We start from the raw sequence: 20,161 nt of genomic DNA, 5'->3' as shown, positions 1-20,161 counted from the left end.
GAAAATTGGTTTTCAAATGGCTGAGATATCCAAAAAAGTGATAATAATAAAAGGCGACATGCCACAACTTTATTAGGATCTCTTTGTTTCACCTTGTTTTCAGATATCCCAGCCATTTCAAAAGTGATTTTCATCAAATAAACTTTTGATACCCCTTAGAATCGCATGCTCTTTGACATCTCATAGAGTGGTTTCTGAATATCTCGCAAAACGTAAAAAGTTAAATCCTCACCTCGACCAGAATTGTACACACCCTTTAAACAACCACCTGTCCTCTTCTCCATCAAAAATTTTCCTTTCTGACTCACGCTTTCTTGACATCCTGGTCCTCTATCATGGCCCCTCTGTCGATGTCCAGCCAGAAGTTCCAGTACTTCTCCCCCTCCGTGCCCCAGAGGAACTTCTTGAAGGCGTCCAGCCCCTTCTTGTTGGTGAAGTCCAAGGTCGGGCGTGGCTTGGCAAAGAAGGCATCCCTCTCATCCTCCTCCTGGTCCTCATCCTCCTCCTGGTCGCTGTCAAAAAGGGAGTCGGCCTCGCCGCTCCCTGCATCCCTGGCGGAGGAGAGGGTGGTGGAGAGGCGACTTGCTGAGCGGTCAAGTTCGTCAGGAACCTGAAGGAAAAGAGATAGCAGTGATAAAATGGGGCATGCAGTCTGTATATACCACTAGTGATTTAAACCTTGTCAGAATCTTAAACAGTATGTGAAGGGTTTGTTTGCAAAAACCGATAAGTCCATTTTTGAAGATTTTAAAGTACGATCTCTGTCATAAAGTACAAAATAATACCTTTTAAATGATATATTGGTCACTACATATAAAGGTATATTTCTGAAGTTGTGGTCAAAAGAAGCAAAAATTTTCTTATTATTCTCTTTATTTTTCTTGACCTTTGATTGCAAATATCTCCGTTTGGCAAATATGGACTTATCGGTTTTTGCAAACAAACTCTTCATGTACATTTGTGCTACCCAGCTCATGTGCAAAGACATATAGGGGCCTACACATCTAAAAAAGCAGGGGAAAACAGGAGAAATAATTTGTTTGGCTATAGTTTTGCAACATCTTAACTCTCAAACTGTATTGCTTGATAGTACGATGCAGTGCTTGCACTAAACCTGTCTTCAGGAAATACAAAGTCTGATGCAGTTAGCTTTGGCTGTATGCTGCTGAAGTGCAAATGAGATGTTGCATTGGACTTTGAGGCATCACAAATTCCAGAACAATGTACATGTACATAATAAGCATTGTACTGACCTGCAGGGTCAAAGTTCGTGAGGTCATTGGACTTTGAGGAGGCAGCTCCAACTCCATCTGTTCTTCCCAGTTCTCCGTCAAGTCGGCCATCTTGACACCTTCCAGTTGGAGGAAGTGATCTTCGATGAATTTGTCCACCTCCTCCTCCTTCGGACTCTCCGCCGCCACCATGATGGCCTTCTTGAGAGAGACGCACACCACCAGACTTGCAGCATCATCAATGTTTCTGATCCGGATCACTTTGGGAGCAGGTGGGGATGCAACAGCAGGGTCATCCTGGATCTTGCCATCCGCTTCACCCGCAGGTGTCTCATTTGGTTCGGCATTGTTATTGATCTCTGTCAGGTCAACGGATTCCGTCTCGTCAAGTTGTTGGCTTTCTGTTTCACATCCACTCTCCCCGCTCTCCACAGACGCCTTTTCGTCGGCTTCACCATTCTCCTCGTCATCCTCCATGACTGGTTCCGGCTGCCGGTGGATGTCCAAGTGAAAGGCACCCCCATAGCCACGCCCTCTTTTCTCAGTGTCAGCAACCATGCACGCACTATCACCAATGGGGGGCCTCCACTCTCGCAGTTTTGGCGGACTGTCGAACAGTCGCTCCCTGTTTGGCAAATCAGACACACTGTCCATCGTCAAGTCCTGAAAGCTGCTGCCGTGCGACATGCTCAAGGGATCCAACCTAGAGGGACTCGCGAACCCGCTGTCGACCGTCGTCGCCTGGCCGCTCATGACGCTGCAGGGCCGCGAACTTCCGAACTGGGTCCCCGGCGGCCCCACGGAGCTGGAGGGGCGCCTCTGGAGGGAGCTCGTCGTGGCCGTCGACGATGATATCTTCACAGAGGAGAACCACTCCTTGGTTTGTGTGGTTGAGGCAGACCCCATGCACACAAACATGTCGCGGATAGCGACGGCCTGTTCGTCAATCTTTGGCGGCTCAATGGGCGGGGGCTTCTCAATTGCAAATGGTTCATACTTTGGGTCAATGTACAAATTCAAAGGAGTATCTGTTGCCCTGTCTGCAACCTAAAAGAAAAAAACAAATAGAATGCATTTAAACAGAATTAGTTTGACAATTACATGTATATCACATAAGATATTTCATTTATATTGTATATGTCATAAATATATTTAATGAATATATTGTTTTGCGTGTATCATATTATACCTTGGACTTGGAATTATTTAGCAATTTTTTTCTCTCTCTTGTTCTGCCTATTATATCAAAGTAGTTTTGCCTCCTATTATTCCTCTGTGTCCATGTCTACATTGGTACTATAATATTCCTTTTGTTGTTCCTTCTATATTGTTTCCATTTGTTTTATTTTTCATCAAAATGCAGAAATAGCTGTACTAAAAGGTGGATGTATGTCCAGGGCAGAATACAAGGACCAATTCACAGGAAATACATGCAATTTATATGTACGTGTATATATCTGACAAAACATTTGTACATATGACATCAGGGCATTTTTTGTTTTCTGGGGAGTATTCTTTCAACCTTGTTGCAAATTCAGACAATATCACTTTACTGATATGAAAAGACCTGAAAAGGCAAAATGTGCACCATTTACCTTAAAGTCCCCAGGAAAAGGGAACATGTTGCACTTATATAATGTGTGCAAATGGGTGCAAATATGAAGTTTTACAGATCACTTGAACAACTACACTCAAAGAGAAAAAAAGAATTATAGTAAGCTGTATGGGATTGATGCAATCATCTTGTTGCTATGATGCTGTTTAATCCTGTTTCCCATCACTGGAGTTATACAATATGCAGTACTAGGAAAGCTAGCATCTTAATGCAATGATGTCTGGTCCTTACCTCTGTCTGTGAGATGAGTTTGGCCAGCCTGTATTCCAGGTAGCAGTCACTCTGGATGAATGCCGGGAGTCTCTCCGCCCTGACCCAACGGATGCCTTGCTCTTTGTTCAGACACTGCAACGAGATAATAAATATAAAGAACAGGTGTAAATCCATTTTGTTCAAGTGTTTTATATACCGTCACACTGGAAATTTTAGTGTGAGTAAATTTTCGTGCTTGGTCAGGTAAGATGAACTTTGTGTATTTTTAATTCGGCAGAACCAAAATATAAAATAGTATTATAGATAAGAAGCAAATAAATTGGCTTTTATTTTTTTACTGGTTTCTTGTCAATCAAACTGCATAGAAATTTTCACATTACAGTGCTTTTTTCAACAACAACAGCAACAGAATCACTTAGACTAAAATTGTTCAACAGGATTTCAGGAATAGAAATTCCAATGCATTTGAACTGTTCAAAATCAAATAAATAAAAAAGTATTATATACTACAAAAATATCAAAAGGAGCCTTTGCAACTATGCTGCAGATTTCAATCCAAATCCTTACAAATGATTTGCAAAAACAATTGCTCAGAGGAAATTATCATTTTATTTTAAGACATCAATACTCAGGGACAGATCCAGGAATTCCATAAAGGGGAGGTGCCTTCACAAAATTAAATGGGGGTGCATGCGCCCCTTCCACCATTTGTTCTCTTTTTATTTCTTTTGTTTTGTTTGGAGCACGCCCCCTGTGCGCCCCTCTCTGGATCCCCCACTGATACTTGCTGGAGGGAAGTAATGCATTGGTTATCATGACAAGTACCTGTAGTTCTGGTAATCATCACAACTCTACACACCTGAACTTTAAAGCTGGTCTTGATGTCCACCTCCTCTTCCAGTTCTTCCGCATAGTGCCAAGGCATCTTTGGAGGCTTCTTGGCCGTTGCCACGGCAACCGCTGCCTTGTAGATGGGGTTGGGCTTCTGCTGGGAGCGGACCAAGGAGCGGAGGCGGTTCTTGAGGCTCTGCTTTTCATTGCTAACCACTTCGAAGCCTCCAGTTTCCTTGTTGAAGATGATGGGCTCCGAAAATGTCTGTGGGTTTGAATCATACATTCCTTCAATCATTGTACACTCGCCTACAGCTGCACACATATGAATGCTCTCAGTAAATTTCTTATTCTATTGTTGAAATAGAAAACAGTACAGGGTTACAAAACTGTATAGGGTTACAACCTTTCATGAACATTCATACATTTGTAACATTTTCTTTTAATTACATCTTTAATGAAAAGTACACATTCCCTCAACTTGTTGTTGACATATGTTAAATGTTTAATATAATTCTCCCTGCTTTCTGAAAGAGGTAAGTCAAGCACTTATTCATATGCTACAACAATGAAAATATGTTGAATTCTATTTGTATTTTCTTTATGTCACTGTCGTGCTGTAATGTCACAAACTGTTGCAGTCTTCTCATCCAGCAATGACAACACAAAAACTTTTTAAAATCATATCGCATTTGAATGGATTGTCCCAATTTTCCTCAAAACTTCATTGATGTGACCTACAAATATTGCTGCATTATCTCAATTCACACACTTGGGTTCCATTTCCTTTTAACAATTATAGCAAGAGCACACTAACTTGTACATACTAATGTTTCAAGGATATTGGCTGGCTAGATGTAGGTCCTACATATCTTACCGAGAGTTGTAGAAAGGAATTGAAGTAATCGATAAACAGCTCATCTGTCGCCAGGAAGTCATCCTGCAAAGAAAGTCACATGAATATAGTGAAAACATTGATGATGTCCTCTGGCTTGGTAGGAAACACCAAATTCTCCCTGGGGGAAACATATTCAGTGGTCTTAAAAGGATGGTAATTGGTATAGTTTTGGTTGAAATGGGGGATTCAGATGTTTACTTTTTCCAAGATAATTAGAAACCACATATGAAATATTAAAGAGGTACAATTCTTGGAGGAATTCAGAGTTTATTTGATGAAAATTGGTTTAGAAATGGCTGAGATATCTCAAAACAAAAATAAAACAAAGTGGCGTAAAAGGCAGGTCGCGCCTTTTATGAGGACCTCTTTACTTTTTGGATATGTTTAGCCATTTCAAAACCAATTTTCATTAATTCAAACATTGAATTTTTTATAGAATTGTATGCTCTTTTGTATTTTATAAGAGGTTTCATAAGAGGTTTTTCATTACTTCTCAAAATCCATAGGATGGAAACCTGAAGCCCCATCTCAACCAAAACTATACCTATCCCTTTAATGGGAAGGACAGGTGGTTTCTATATGATATGCCACATGCTCACTGGAGGGAAGATGACCCATTGACCTTGATGGGCAGGTGGACTTTATAGACAGGTGTTCCCTCTCTCTTAAAAAAAAAAGTTTACCTATATCTTCACCAGGGTGAAGGTTTACAAATAATGTTAAGTGCTGCATACGTGACATGAGGTCAGCTATCCGAGCACAAATCCCCAACTAGATGTTAGGTACATTTTGCCAGATTATGCATAATGTTTTGTGAGAGAAGAAAACCTCCAACACTGGAGGAAAAGAGACCAAGAAAAAAAAGTTGCAGACAAAGGATGTCATTATAATGATAGAAATAATGAATGAATATAGAAAAACAGCATTTCAGATGAGGACAGCCATCAGGAGAATGAGAAACATTAATTGTTTAACCCGCTGAGGACGAGTTAGGAGTATACTCGGCCAGCTAGTGTCTATGGGAAATGTGTGTTGCAGCAAAATCAGTGCATCCTAATCAGGTTAATATAAAAAGAGTGTGTCACATGATACTGACTTCTGGATACATTAATTCAAGAGAGTAATAACTTTTGAGACCAGCAAAAGAAAGAATGGCGAATGGGGGGGGGGGGGGGGGGGGGGAGGAGATGTATACAATAGGGAAACATAAGCTGTGACTGCTAACTTCAAGTTGAGAAAGAGAATTAAGGCAAATTTCGAGGAACAGAGGGGGCACTGTATTCGACTGTCACTATATTCCATTCTCCCATTCCTCTGCTTGACAGTCTGAGCAAAATACCATGTCGGGACTGATGCAGTCGTGTAAAATTTGACCTCTCGGGTCATGAAAGGCATTCTGAAATCTAAGAAGAGACTCCAAATGGAGTACAAAGACTGGAGATACTAAGTTTGAGGTTTGGTGATTGGTGATTGGTGGAGGGGGGAATGACCTTATACACTTGAATGCAATGAGGGGGGGGGGGGGGGCTTTGTTATTCATAAGCAGGAATTTGAGATCTCATTCCATCTCTGAAAATGGATGCCTTTCTTGACACCAGGTCATTTGCGAGAAATTGAGGTCAATTCTTGCACTCATAAGGGCTTTTTACACTTGTAAATCTTTGCTTAGTCCCGTACCAACGGTGGGGCTGGGGGGGAGGGGGCCTTAGCCCAACCGTTGGTATGGGACTATCCTTAGCCCACTTTCTGTTTACACTCGTTTTTGCCAAAGTGGGCTAGCCCCACCGATAATCCCGTACTATTTGGCCGTGCAAAATAGCAGGGTTAGCACCGCAATTGCGGTACCAAGCAAGTGAGTGTAAACAGAACGAAAAAATAATCCTGGGCTAAGCAACGGAGACGAAGTCCGACCCTCACTGACCAATCAGAAACAAGGTATAATCAAGTGCTGCCGGTGCGTGCGTGTACGTGTACAGTACACAGCGTAATCACGAATATTCATGTGGTTTGGAAAGTCCGGGGCTAAGAAATACGAGTGTAAAAAGGTCAGTTTTCTCCTTAGCCCCTGACAAGAGATAGTACAGGACTAATTGGCGTGTGTGAAAAGCTGAAAAAATTGGTACGGGACTAACGATAGTCCTGGGTCAGAGAAAGTCCGGGGTTAAGAAACACAAGTGTAAAAAGGGCTTTACAGGTGTAAAATAATCAGCAAACATCTGTGCCATGCATCATGGATGGCTGTATGCACATTTATGATTTCACAAATTATGCAAGCCCTTATTATAGTGGTAAATCATCACTCTATCTACTGTAATCCATACAAAAAATGCAGAGTAGAAATGTTCATTCACTTTGATGCTTTAGTGAATGTTTAAAGGTCCTGTTTACCTTTGGGAGCAGTGATTTTAAAAATGTTCAAAATATCACATTTGATGCATATGTGTAGGTCTGTTGTATCACAAAATATCCTACCATATAAAATTTTTGCAATAAAGCCTAAAATATAAGGAGATATCAGTGTTTTTCTCAATAAAATATAACTGTAGACGGTTTAGTCTGGAAATATTCTTAATTATAACTATTGTTCACATTTTGTGTATTTAACAGTACTTAACATCGATTATACGGATTCAAATTTTTACAGTGGTTGTTTCTATCCCTAACTCACATTTTAGAACTATTTTAAAGCACTAATGCTGGGTTTTTGTTTCATCTGCAAATGGTAAATTATGCCTTTAAACTAGAACCATATTTTCCGATAGAATAACTGATACTCCACTACTAGAACAAGTACAATAAAAAGAAGAAAAAAATTCATCTCACCTAAAGCTATCTATATATTTTTTTTTCAATCACTTAATTAAGTCACTGCACTGTATACCTAGAGCGTGTGTACAGTATGTGCACATGTACTTACGCCAGCCATGCAACACACGCAATGTTCATTGATAATCCATCAAACACGCACAGAGTTTAATTACCGGTACCTCGCACTCAGCAGAGAGATGGGACAGACTGTCCTTGCCAGAGAAAAATCGGAGTATGAGTTCTCCAAATTGGAAAATCAAACAGAGTGACGGCAAACAATGGAGCTAGCACCCAAGTGTTGAGTAAGCGTCCAAATACCAACAGGTTAGGTGGGAGATTGGAACGCCATATGAATTGTAAAAACAGCATGGGTCATTGTAGCTCACAAAGTGTCTAGATCTGCATATTGTATTCAATTGTACTCAATGTGCAATACTAGTTTCATTATTAATCAGATTACATTCATTTTGGTTCAAGAAAGAAGATGACATTGTGTTGAGGCTAGGATTATGAGTTTGTTTGTTTTTCTTGCATTGTACGTACAGTACAATAGTGTGTACACACGTACTTACATGTACAGTGTTTTAATGGCACGACAATATTCTACGTGTATGCAGCTTAATGAAAAGAAGCGTATGTATGTCAGTATTGCAATTTCAGAATAGCTGTTGTAAATATATTTTCTTAGCGTGAAACTCTACGAGTAAAGAGAAATAAATGGCTTCCACTGTAATGGGTGCTCTACAGGTGTATGCTTTGATGAGGACCATTCAATTAACATAAAAAAGATGTATTATTGTATAAACTTCAATAAAGATATGGAGTAAATCATGGAAGTTGGCAAGATTAAGTGCAGCACTTGGGGAAGACTTTTTGTGTTGAATGCTTGAGTCACTGGATTTTCAAAAAGAAAACAACAGACACAACCACAAGTCCATTTCCCTGCTGGATGCTGATGGAGTTACAGTTGAACCTCTCTTATCCGGCCTCCCTTTATCCGGATCTCTCTATCATACGGACGCAATCTCGCCGTGATATTTTAAAAAAATAATTCCGGGAGGAAAGGGGGATTCCCATAACTCCTTGAGAACTCCTACACAAACACACATGAATTACATATTACTTCCAACATCAAATTTCTTTCCAAATTGCTTACCTTCAGACATTTTAACATCCCCAAACATCCCCAAATGCAACAATGAAAAGGTTGCAGCATACACATTACTACATGTGGTACTACAATGGGCTACATCAGTACATGTGTATGTATATATGTACATGTATAAAGCATTGAGTCTCCCGTATCCGGCCAAATTAATCCCTTATCCGGATGAGCCCCGGTCCTGACTTGTCCGGATACGAGAGGTTCAACTGTACATTAAGAATATGAATGTGGTTATGTTTGCTTGCAATATTATGTAACAATGGGCAAATCAAATAATTATATCTTCGATGTATTTGAATATTGTCTTAGCCTTACCTTCAGGTAAAAAGAAATATCTTATCAGGACTTAATCAAAAACAATGTTGAAGGTGTGGGACCTGTTACAAGAGACTTATTTATCTCTCTTATATATCTATCGATAGCAATAAATTCATGACAAAATTACCATGGCAACAGAAAATAGACCCAAACCCATTTTTTTTTTTTGGTGCATGCACATACATGTGTGCTATGATACAATATCAATCTTGACATACACTTTGAGGGGAATAGATGCATTAACCTACTGAACAAGGAAAATGCAAGTACTGGCTTAAAAGAAAGGGAATAGTATCGATCCCCCTCCCCCTTTTACAAACCTCTCCCATCTCTTCCCCCCCCCCCTTTCCTCCGCTCCCCCCCCCCCCCCCGTTTTTTCTCCCCCTCACTCCCCCTCTTTCCTCTCCCCTCCCTCCTCCCCTCTCCACCCCTTGGATCTCCCCCATGCAATCTCAAACTATTGTCCCTAGTAAAGTAGTAGTAGAAGATCCATTCTGAGAGGGTTTTTATTCACACAGGGAGGGCAAGAGGTAGCAATAATGGCAATGACAATACATCACAGAGTGGTCACTAAACACTGCCAGTGGGTCTGTGTTTGCTCAACCACTCCAGGGAGAAGTGGATGACAGGACATCACGCTTCTGGCGTTGCCACGGCGAAACTTTGCCCTGACTACTGGAATTTTGCTTGGTGCCCATTGTCTCCCAGTGTCCAGGCCATATTCAATGGCTAAATCAGCTTTTCAAAGAAGCCTTTAGGAGTAAACATATCTGATTGGCCAAAATATCTAAACCTTTTAAAAAGACTTTTACTTGAGCAACGCTGGTTATCACAAACATAGACATCTTTAATATTTGTTTAAACAAAAATACATGCAATGCATGCACATGATGGATACATACACTAGCATGATGTAGGTTAATAGAAAAACTGATGTGGATTACAAGCATAGTAATGTACAAAAGATAATGAAAATGTAATGTAATTTCTGCACTCTATTTCCATAGAAATGTATGTACAGTGTACAAGTATATGTTTCTGTTGGAAATGGAAAATTAATGAATGAAGTGACAGAGAATTAGGTGTAAATATTATCTCATATATCCAAAATATGTTGTACACATTGCTGACAGATTGAATGAAGTATCAAAGGATGATGTTTAGCCATTCATCGTCATGGAAACTGGTTCTCTGCAACCTCACGTGGCCTGGTCTATGAACACTATTGTTGCTAACCATGCTCACAAATGGTTCCAACCCAAGCTACTGAAAAAAGACTGTGACATCATCAATTTGACACGAGCTCTACTGCAGGTTGAATATAATCCATAATTTGCTTCTGGAAGCCAAAATGTATCCAATTAGCTAATAATTCAGATATGAGCCTGAGAGATAATGCTCTATGAGTGGGAACTTCCCATGTTTCATTTTGTTTTTTGTGTTATTTCATGGGTTTCTTTCCTTTCAGACTTTGTGGACGTTGATATTTTTTTTTTTTCAATTTAGAACATCATAACATACAAAGGGCAACTAAGAGCACTTCCCATACAGAGAATTCTTAGCGCAGTGACCTTTTTGAACATATTTGCCTTTCACTTTGATGCAGTGGTTAACATTTGTTTGTTTACTAGGCATGTTTCTCTCCTTTTCCCAAATCCTGGTTTGACAGAATGAGTGTTCTTTTTTCCTAATGACAACCGAGCTCTTCCTTTGGATGATTGACTTCTTGAAGTAAATACATGTACACTACTAGTGCATTTATTGCGTGCAACCAATATTGTACTGTACGTCTGTACTTTGAATCTTGATATCTACAAAGGCCAAGATATTATTTGCAAACAATTGTACTATGCTCTTGTAGACATTCACAATCATCACATGTGCTACTCATATAATGAATGTTTGATGACAAATAAGGCTGCATGGTATTGCATATCTGTTGTAAGCGAGAGCAACTACTCAGATACAAAATTAGTGTACGTTATGTTTGCACTGATACACGATTATCCTGTTTTATTGGCACATCAAACACAATTATGTGAACATAATAGAGACTTTTACACTTCCAGTCTGATAACAGATCTGTATATTGAGCTCAGCTGGATTTTATACAAATCTCAGACTTGCAATCAAAGGAGGGATCAAACCGAGTTTGTTCTCAAAATGAGTTTGAAAATCCATTCTCACTAAGTTGAAATATTTGCGATTAAACTGCTAAACATAATAGGAAAATGTGGGATATTTTCCACCCAAACTTCAAGAATATTCCTCATCATATCACAAGTGAGGTATCGCTGGAGAGAATTAATTTTGCTCAATCTGATGATGGACTTACTTTAAAGTGTATAAATATGGCACTTAGCCCACCTTGTGAATAAAACATTTTATTTACAGCCAAGGGACTAGGTCCAATTTAGTGATGAAATAACTGAGACACAAAATGATGTTGGTGAAACATACACACATATACAGTATACACCGTATGTTACATTGCATTGTATCTATGTGATATCCCCTTCCCACACAAGGGGGCTTTTGCATTTTTAGATTTGATATTCATTGATCACAGATGTACCCTTTTTGGTGGAATATTTGGAATATTTTCAATCCAAAAAGTAAGATCAGGGGGCATTTCATGAAGCAGTTTGGTCAGATATTTTCCTGACAAACTGTTACAAGCTACTGGAATCCTTGCATCCAATTGGCTGAGAACAAATTTGTCAGACAACTTCGTCAGACAAAATGCTTCATGAAATGCTCCTCAGAGGACGTGTACATGTTAGCTATTAAACTTGAAAGAAGAAGCACCAAGCAATCTAAATTCTGTAAGGGTTGCCTCACTTTGACCTCTCATTAATACTGATCAAATTCCTTGAAAATGTAATATATCAAAAAGCAGCAACATATAAATCAGGGTGTAGCACAGGGGGTTGGCTTAGCCCATGATAAAACTGTAGCTTTGCAGCCATTTTAAAAAGAATCTAATAAAAATGCCTTTCCAGAAAGTGATTCCTGATTATCAGGTTAGCATACACTATTATGATATCATAACAATTATGATAATAACAACAGTAATAATAATGATAAAAGTATACTTGTATATCACTATGTATAGGAAGTAAGAGGAAGTATGTAACAAAAATTAGCACCAAGCATAACCGCATACAATATACACCCTTATCTTATCAGTGATCAATAAATGGTTTGTATCATAGCAGAACATGGCGATATCAACAGACAATGCAAACACTCCATGCTATGTAGTGTTTGATTCCAAAACTTATGAGTCCAAAAGCACACTTTTCGATCAGCATGGCTTTTTGGCATGTCTGAGAAAATATAAAAGGAAGAAAGAGAAAATCACTGAAAACAGGTTTCATGTTGCAATATGAAAGAACATTATGTAAAACTAATTTATATCAATAATTTATAACAACACTGAGAAGATTCAGATACATTCAGACTATGTAAAAACTTCTGGCTCACTGCTGCCCCTCAATTAATTGAGATAATATTCACTATTTGCTTTCCTTACACCCTCCCTACATGTCACTTTCCTCCTCAACTCTCCTCTTTCTAGGTTCTCTTCTGCCAAGCAACAGTTGATGCGTATGTACTCACCTAGTGTTACCACAAACCTCTCTCCATCAAAGTATTTACACACTATGACAAATTACTATTTGCAAAGAAGACAAAAACAAAACAAGACTAAAAATGTGTGAAGAACAATTGAGAGAAGAAGCTAGGAGGGCTATCTACATGTATAAGATAATTGGAGTGCATCAGAGCTCCTTTTGTGTGTCTTTTGTTTCATTTGGTGCAGATTTAAAGCTATCAACCTGCGGATCAGCTCCTAATGAGTTTCCAAAAGTGCAAATCCAGGGAGCTATAATATTAAAGGTTTACACAAGCTTCCAGGGTCCCTCTATCATCGTTTAGCCTGTAGTACATTAGTTACCCCCTCCCCATGTTCTACGTAAGTTCCATGTTCAGTATGACAGCGAGAGAACCTGCTATTGATCTGCATTCATTCAACATAAATAACCCCCTATCCTCCCCCCCCCCCCCTCTTTCTCTAGCACAGAAGTCTTTTCAAATGACAGGCTTAGTTTCAAGGTTACAATTTGCTCGATGAAAGGGATGCATTTCATGTGTGACGAATATTCGTGATGGGGTCAGATAAAGCTTTCGCATTGCTTACATGGCAGCATTAATGATCGCACGTTGTGTGTGGCCATATTCGAGGTATATGCTTTGCAATAACAATTGCCTAAAAGAGAACTATGTTGTACACAATTGTATGTACAGCAAACAAAGATTGCGACATCAATAGGAAGACAAAAGGGATTTGCATGTAAATTGGATTCCCGCTTCATGTGGCTATATCAGGAGTGTGGGTGAAAGTGCATCTATGACATATTGGAGGCACTCTTGAGGGCAATTAGTCCCAGTGGAACCATGTATGGGAGGGGGGGGGGGGGGGGGGGGGGGGGGAACATTACACCTGATGCATACTCCAATGGGATGGTACACATGAAGCGATGGGACCAAGATTTACAGACAGTTCATATTAACCCGTTGGGGACGAGTCCGATACTCGGGCAAGCGTCTACGGGAAATATGTGTTTTAGCAAAATCAAATCGTCCTCAATGGGTTAATATTCCACCCTTAAACACATACAGACACATGCACATATGTGCACATACAGTTGAAGACCTGAATATAAGAACGACCCAAGTCCAATTTTTGGCCAAATTCAGTTTGACATGGGAAATTGTAGCTTATGCATGGACTCATCTTGTGTATAAATGATAAATCCTAATTACCCCCGGAAGTGCCTGAAATGAATGAGTTAAATCTTATATTAATGTAAGAATGAAGGACTTGGGTCATTCTTACATTCATATAATAGCGCCCTCTCTCATCCTTCTCTCATCTCTATAGCAGAATATCATGTATATGAATCAAAGAACGACCCAAGTCCATATGAATCAAAGAACGACCCAAGTCCACCACATAAAATGGTCTCTCCACAATTAATGTAAATATTAATTGTCATAATAATATATGTTCTAATTTGTATATACAATGTTGCCTTCCCATCATTGTTAAATAGAATATTATTGGACAAATAAAAAAGATATGAAGTTTTTTTTAGTTTACTCGAAATGGTCTTCCATGGACTTGGGTCGTTCTTATATTCATATACTCAATTGTAACAGTATGCAGCAAGTGAGATGTGTGCTATAAATTGTTACCTGTATTCGCAGCTTCTGTAATTGATTTTGTTTTTCTGTTGACAGACGGATATAAGTATGCAAATTGAACATAATACTGGAACATTTATATAAAACTAAGCAAAAAAAAAAAATCTATCTATTGCTCTACTGTAAAAGCTGTTGTTTTTGTGAGGGTTTAATTTTCACGAATGTTGGGAAACACTGTTGGGTCGCCAACATGCAAAAATATTGCATACAGACAGGCTTAATTAGTGCATTATTTACAATAGCCTGGAGTCAAATCATGAAAAAAAAATCTTGCAAAAATGTTGAAATGTCAGTCAAAAAAATAATGGTATGTGACAAAATACAGCTTTTAAAGTAGGCCTATATATCTCTTTGTTCCATTCTCTCATGAACTTTTGCCAATATACACTGCCCTGTTTTAAAAGAGTTAAACAATCAACACTTAGTTAGGTTAAAGAAATTATCACAGTCTAATGCCATATGAATCAATTCAGTTTCGGGTCAGAATCCACAAAGGGATTATTCCAACTTCGCTGCAAAATGTTAAAGTATTAAACTTTAAAAAAGGGGGAAAGCCCTTTGCCTTGCATTTATCTAAACATAGGACTAAGCGATAAATTGACCCTGGAAACTGACCATATATAGAGCCAGGCTGATGTGCCTAATGACTTAACCCAGGTGCTAAAGTTTACAGATCTGATCCTGTAGCCACAGCTCCAAGGATACCTCGTATTTACCCTAAAGATTACCACTTAAAAATACTGAACCTCAGCTAGACTTTACTTACAAACCCTTTTATCACATGAACACCATTAATAATCTTCATGCATAAATTGCACATGAACTACTTCAACTGAGATTATACTTAAGAACCATAGCTTCACCACCCCCCCCCCCCCAAAAAAAAAAAAACGACCAAAAAAAAAAAAATAAATGAGATACTTGTTATGGGTATCCCTTATTTGTTTCCAACATGATACGTGTGAATGTGTCAGATATTTGCCAATTATTTCACAACCCACAAGGCAGACACAATTCTGTAAAACAACTACTGTACTTGAGGACAAATCAATTTCTAGCTGATTTTTTTTTTTTGTGCTGTATCTGAAGAAAACCTAATGTCACACAAATGGAGATGATCAGATGGAACTAACTACAACTGTATAGTACTTGACAACAAACAATCAGAAAAATGTTTTTAAAAAATGAAGAAGAAAGAATAACATTAAGCTGTGCAATTTATGCAACTTATAAATTCAGCCATGAATTCAGCAACTGAGAGGGTTTTGAAAATTCTACCATCAACACAAATAATTATGTATGCACCACATAGGCTAAAATGGACAAGAAGGTTTTAAGCTACCTTATGAAATACTAACGGTGTACAGTAAAAACCATTCATACACTAAGTAGACACTAGCACCAAAACCGGCCATGAAAATGTGATGCCCATGATTTGATCAGTTATTTGGGGGAAAGAAGGAGAGCAAGGACAGTGAACAGAGTGGTTCTGACAGAAATCAAGATCACACCTTAAACTAAAATACCCTATTAAAATACTGTTTGCATATATGGCTAAGAATTGCCACACAGTAATGAGAAAGAACAGTAAAACTAAATACCACACAAACTGTCTCGCACATATGAAAAAAAAAATACAATTGCATTTTGAGGTGAAATCGTGTCTGTCACACAGCGTAATGTACAGTGTAGGCACTGTGTGTCCACACTGAGTGCGTTGAACCCCACAGGACAAGGTGACGTAAATGTAAATAGTATTTTGGTGGCGGTAAATGAACAAATATGAGGCCAACCGGGATGTTTGATGGGGGTGGATCGATGACTGATATCAGCTCTGGATTTATTTGCAAGTTGTTGTTTTTGGTGGCCTTATTGGCAATATTCACGCTTTATACAGTGCTAGCATTATCTAATCATTGTCCATCCGCCACCCAATTCAAATTTGCAGTATATATTAGATGCGCAGCTGGACCAATTTTGTGAATAGGATGTTGATCTATGGATACTTAAAAATGTTCAGTTGGACACTCTGAAATGTCATCCACACTGTACATGCACCTGCTTAGGTTACCTACACGGTGTACAGCAAAATATATACATAGCCTCTTGCACTACTACACTCTAAAATTGTTGGATTAAAAAGTAATCTAATAAATGACCATGAGGAGGGACAAATCCACATAAGATTACAATTTGTAGTCTAATTGATTTAGAAATTAAATCCATTAGATTTGAAATCAAAAATCTTATTTGGATTTGTCCCTCCTCATGGTCTATTAGATTAATTTTTAATCCAAAGAATTAAGAGTGTAACCCTCATTATGTTTGTTCACCAAATGAGACACAAGATGGAGTGCTTCCTTCTTTCTTCTTTCTTCGCTCAGATCGCTGGAAACTAACTATCAATGAATGAAGATTACCAAATCCCCTCTGGCCCCCCCCCCCCCCCCCCCCCATCTTTATCCCTAATTGTGCACGGCCATTGTCTTGCTGTTGGAGTGAGGGACATGGCATTGCTGCACATGAGTGGGTTTGCTAATCTACCACTAGTTCAAATTTGGATGAATAACTGAATGCTGCTGAAAAAAGCTTTTTAGTCTCAGGGAGCACAAGGTTGTTTGCTAAGCAATTGAAGGTACAGCAACTTTGTGGCTTGTTATTAACCATAAGACAGCTACTGAATTTGAAGAAGGGGGATGATATATATATTCTTTTTAAACTGTAGCCTGGTACGGTAGCTAGTAGCATGTACTTGTAATACGCTGGACAAAGTACAGCAATGATACTAAGTACGCCACCCATGTTAAGTTTGTAAAGAAATTTTTTTTCTTTTCTTTGAGAATAATAATGCAAAAGCAGACACACATGGACATTATATTACAGAAAACTTTTGAGTCAAACTGTTAAAAAATGTTTTGGGAGTTTTTCATATGCTTTCTTCTGCTAAAATTTGATGGATAGTTGACAACCGCGAGCACTTAATAAGAGTGGAAGTCTCTTTGACTCAGTCTAACTTACTTTCAGTTACCACTGAATGGAAAGGTCAAAGGTGGCCTTTATAGGCAGATAGCCTCTATGGGCAGGTTAGTGACCAAAAGTACTGATATATCATACGATACCAGCTAACGACCTTACACGCTTGTTGTCCTTACACAAACAGTCATAAATCACTACTAACTTTGATACTTAGTAAGTACATCTAGTGGCAAAATTAGTGCAGAAATAATATTCGGCTATTAAGATATTTTTCAACATTTACTAATTTGATTGCCCGTCAAAATAGCCACTATGTGAAATTTAAATCCTCTTACAGCAGAAAGGAGAGCAATCTATTACTGCACTAAGCCTGGAGTTTGTGGCTGCTTTGCACCTGTAGTGAAATATCCACTAGGTTAGACAAACAATACATTAGGTAGCTGCTGGCCATGTTAGACAAAGAGTTGCTATTAACCCGTTCCATACAGGAACCTGGTGCCCTGTGTATTAAGTCTATGGAGATTTCACAAATCAGTATAGAATGGGTTAATAAAAAGTTCTTTCATGTATGATTCATCTCCAAGGGAATATAAAGTGGCTGCATAAAGCAGGTGGACACTACAAACAGGTTGCAACAAAGCCAGGTTTGCCTGCATCCATGATGAAATGAAAATATCTCATTTTATATCTTACCAGATCTTCTGATGTCACTTCCGGGGGAACTGTGAGGAATGAAATATTTGGGAAAAGAAATTAATTACATTTGGTACAAAAATCCATCAAAAGCGAAGTCAAAGGATTTGGAGAATTAGGCAAAAATGTTGCCAGTGTGTATCTAAGAATATATTTGGGACAATGCTTGTATGTCAAACACACACAATTTGAATACATATGACTCACTGCCATGTCCACGGTTGTTGACACATCCAGAAAGTTATTACATTGCTCATTATGTTGACATTTTTACCATGATCATTCATAAACAAAATTGACTCTATAATCAACCTTCCTTCCTGTGCAACTAGATGCAGGCTCCTGAAATCTAAACCTGTGTCAAAAAATATTTCATAGCATTTGTTCTTTTTTTTCTGTTCTCTCTTGATACATGCCAACTACAGTGCTTGTTTACCGCACTTGATGTTAATTTGTATTACACATCAGCAAATGCTCGTGACATGTATATAATGGCTACAACTACAGTTACCGTATTGTACATGACCGCCATAATTTGATCTCCCATGCAACAATATTGAAGCCAATATATTGTGTTTTCATACTGCATCCATGCTATTTTTCATTTTACCCTAGCCCATGAAATCTACAGCGTAAATCAAATTAATTGGCAATTGACATCCAACCACCCACAAACACGCATTCACATAAAAACCATCCCATCTATTCATGCCACAGCTTCACACAATATAGCAGGCTTATGAATATGCATCGAACAATTCACCTAGCTGACTACAATATGAATTTATGCATGAGCATTCATCAATCACTCAGTCATGAGCACAGTTACTCAAATTAATTGTTCTCAATAAACATGAATATTCACAGAGGCCACTGCCTGCTTACCAACTGAGAGCCGTTTTTCAGGCATCTTGAGCTGCCTTCTTCAGTTTGCCCGAAGGAAGATGGATCAAGCCGATCAAGGCCCAGTCAAGATGGGTTGTGTGGATGCATCTTTGCCATTGACACAGCTTACAACCTTGAAGAGAAGAAAGTATGGTACTGATGAGTCAGTCGAACAGTTGCTACTCTCTTGATTTCTGGGACAAGGTAGTTTAATAAGGAAACAAACTTGTACAATATTTGAAGATCTTTCTTGTCCTTAAGACCACACAAGAGATATCCTACACATTGCATTAATAAATATGATATACATGTAGAACATAAATGTGAGATATACAAAAGAGAAAATGGTACAACATACTTTGAAATGGTATCATTCCTCAAACTGATCAATATGATACTGAAGCTATGTAATTCATAAATGTTTAATATGTAGCACAATTTTTTCTTCAGAAAAAAAGTTTTTTTATTCTCATTGGGTATACTCAATTTACATATTCTATAAATTATATCAATAATAATTATGTCCTATAAAGCATGAAAACACACAACAACATTTGGGCCTGTCATAGCTATACTATTGTACAAGTAATACAAACTTTGGGACATACATCACACTTACAATCACTGAATTATGCTATTGTGTATCACATGGAAAAAAAAAACCTTCATAATTGGAAACAATTCAAATGAATGACTTGAGTCATTAATAAAGATTTATTTAAACACCTTTTCTATATAGCATTCTGTTTATATATCATACTGAAGAATTGTGTTACTAAGTAACTGCACTATTCCTCAGTTGGACAGCAATTATTGGTATACAGTGGGCAGTGCCATACATTGGAGCTACTACACTAAGGTTCTAGTACTACTAGCACTATTAGGCCTGCTACACTCCAAATTGTGAGATGGTGTTTTCCAAAATATGATTATCCTATAGATGTAAACACATTCAAAGCTATAAAGGGACTGGGCTGTACATATATGACATGGAAGCAGAAAGAAATAATATACAGAAAAATATCCAGACAACATCAAAACTCAAAAGGTGCTGGCAGGTAAAACCATTCTATGGAATCACACTAGTTTTTGTACCACAAAGCCTGCTGCGCGAGCGACCGCTTGCTTCTCATGCGTTCAGCACAGTACCCCCGACATCAGGGAGGTTTTACCCGTTGCAATCGCTGTAACCCCCTTGTACTCTATACATCGCCTCCCAGTCCCGCTGCACCTGTCCAGCGAACTCCCGAATTACACGC

At 38.5% G+C, this 20,161-nt stretch overlaps 1 pseudogene; it reads right to left on the bottom strand.

Moving 5' to 3' along the window:
• Positions 1-20,161, bottom strand: part of LOC139718348 (regulator of G-protein signaling 22-like) — a 40,531-nt pseudogene that overhangs the window by 20,094 nt on the left and 276 nt on the right.

The sequence above is a fragment of the Diadema antillarum genome, unplaced genomic scaffold, assembly GCF_040938485.1.
Source record: "Diadema antillarum isolate AM-2024a unplaced genomic scaffold, OU_Dant_1.0 scf00000093, whole genome shotgun sequence".
Lineage (NCBI taxonomy): Eukaryota > Metazoa > Echinodermata > Echinoidea > Diadematoida > Diadematidae > Diadema > Diadema antillarum.
The sequence above is the reverse complement of the archived record's forward strand: the minus strand, read 5'-3'. Positions and strand labels throughout refer to the sequence as shown.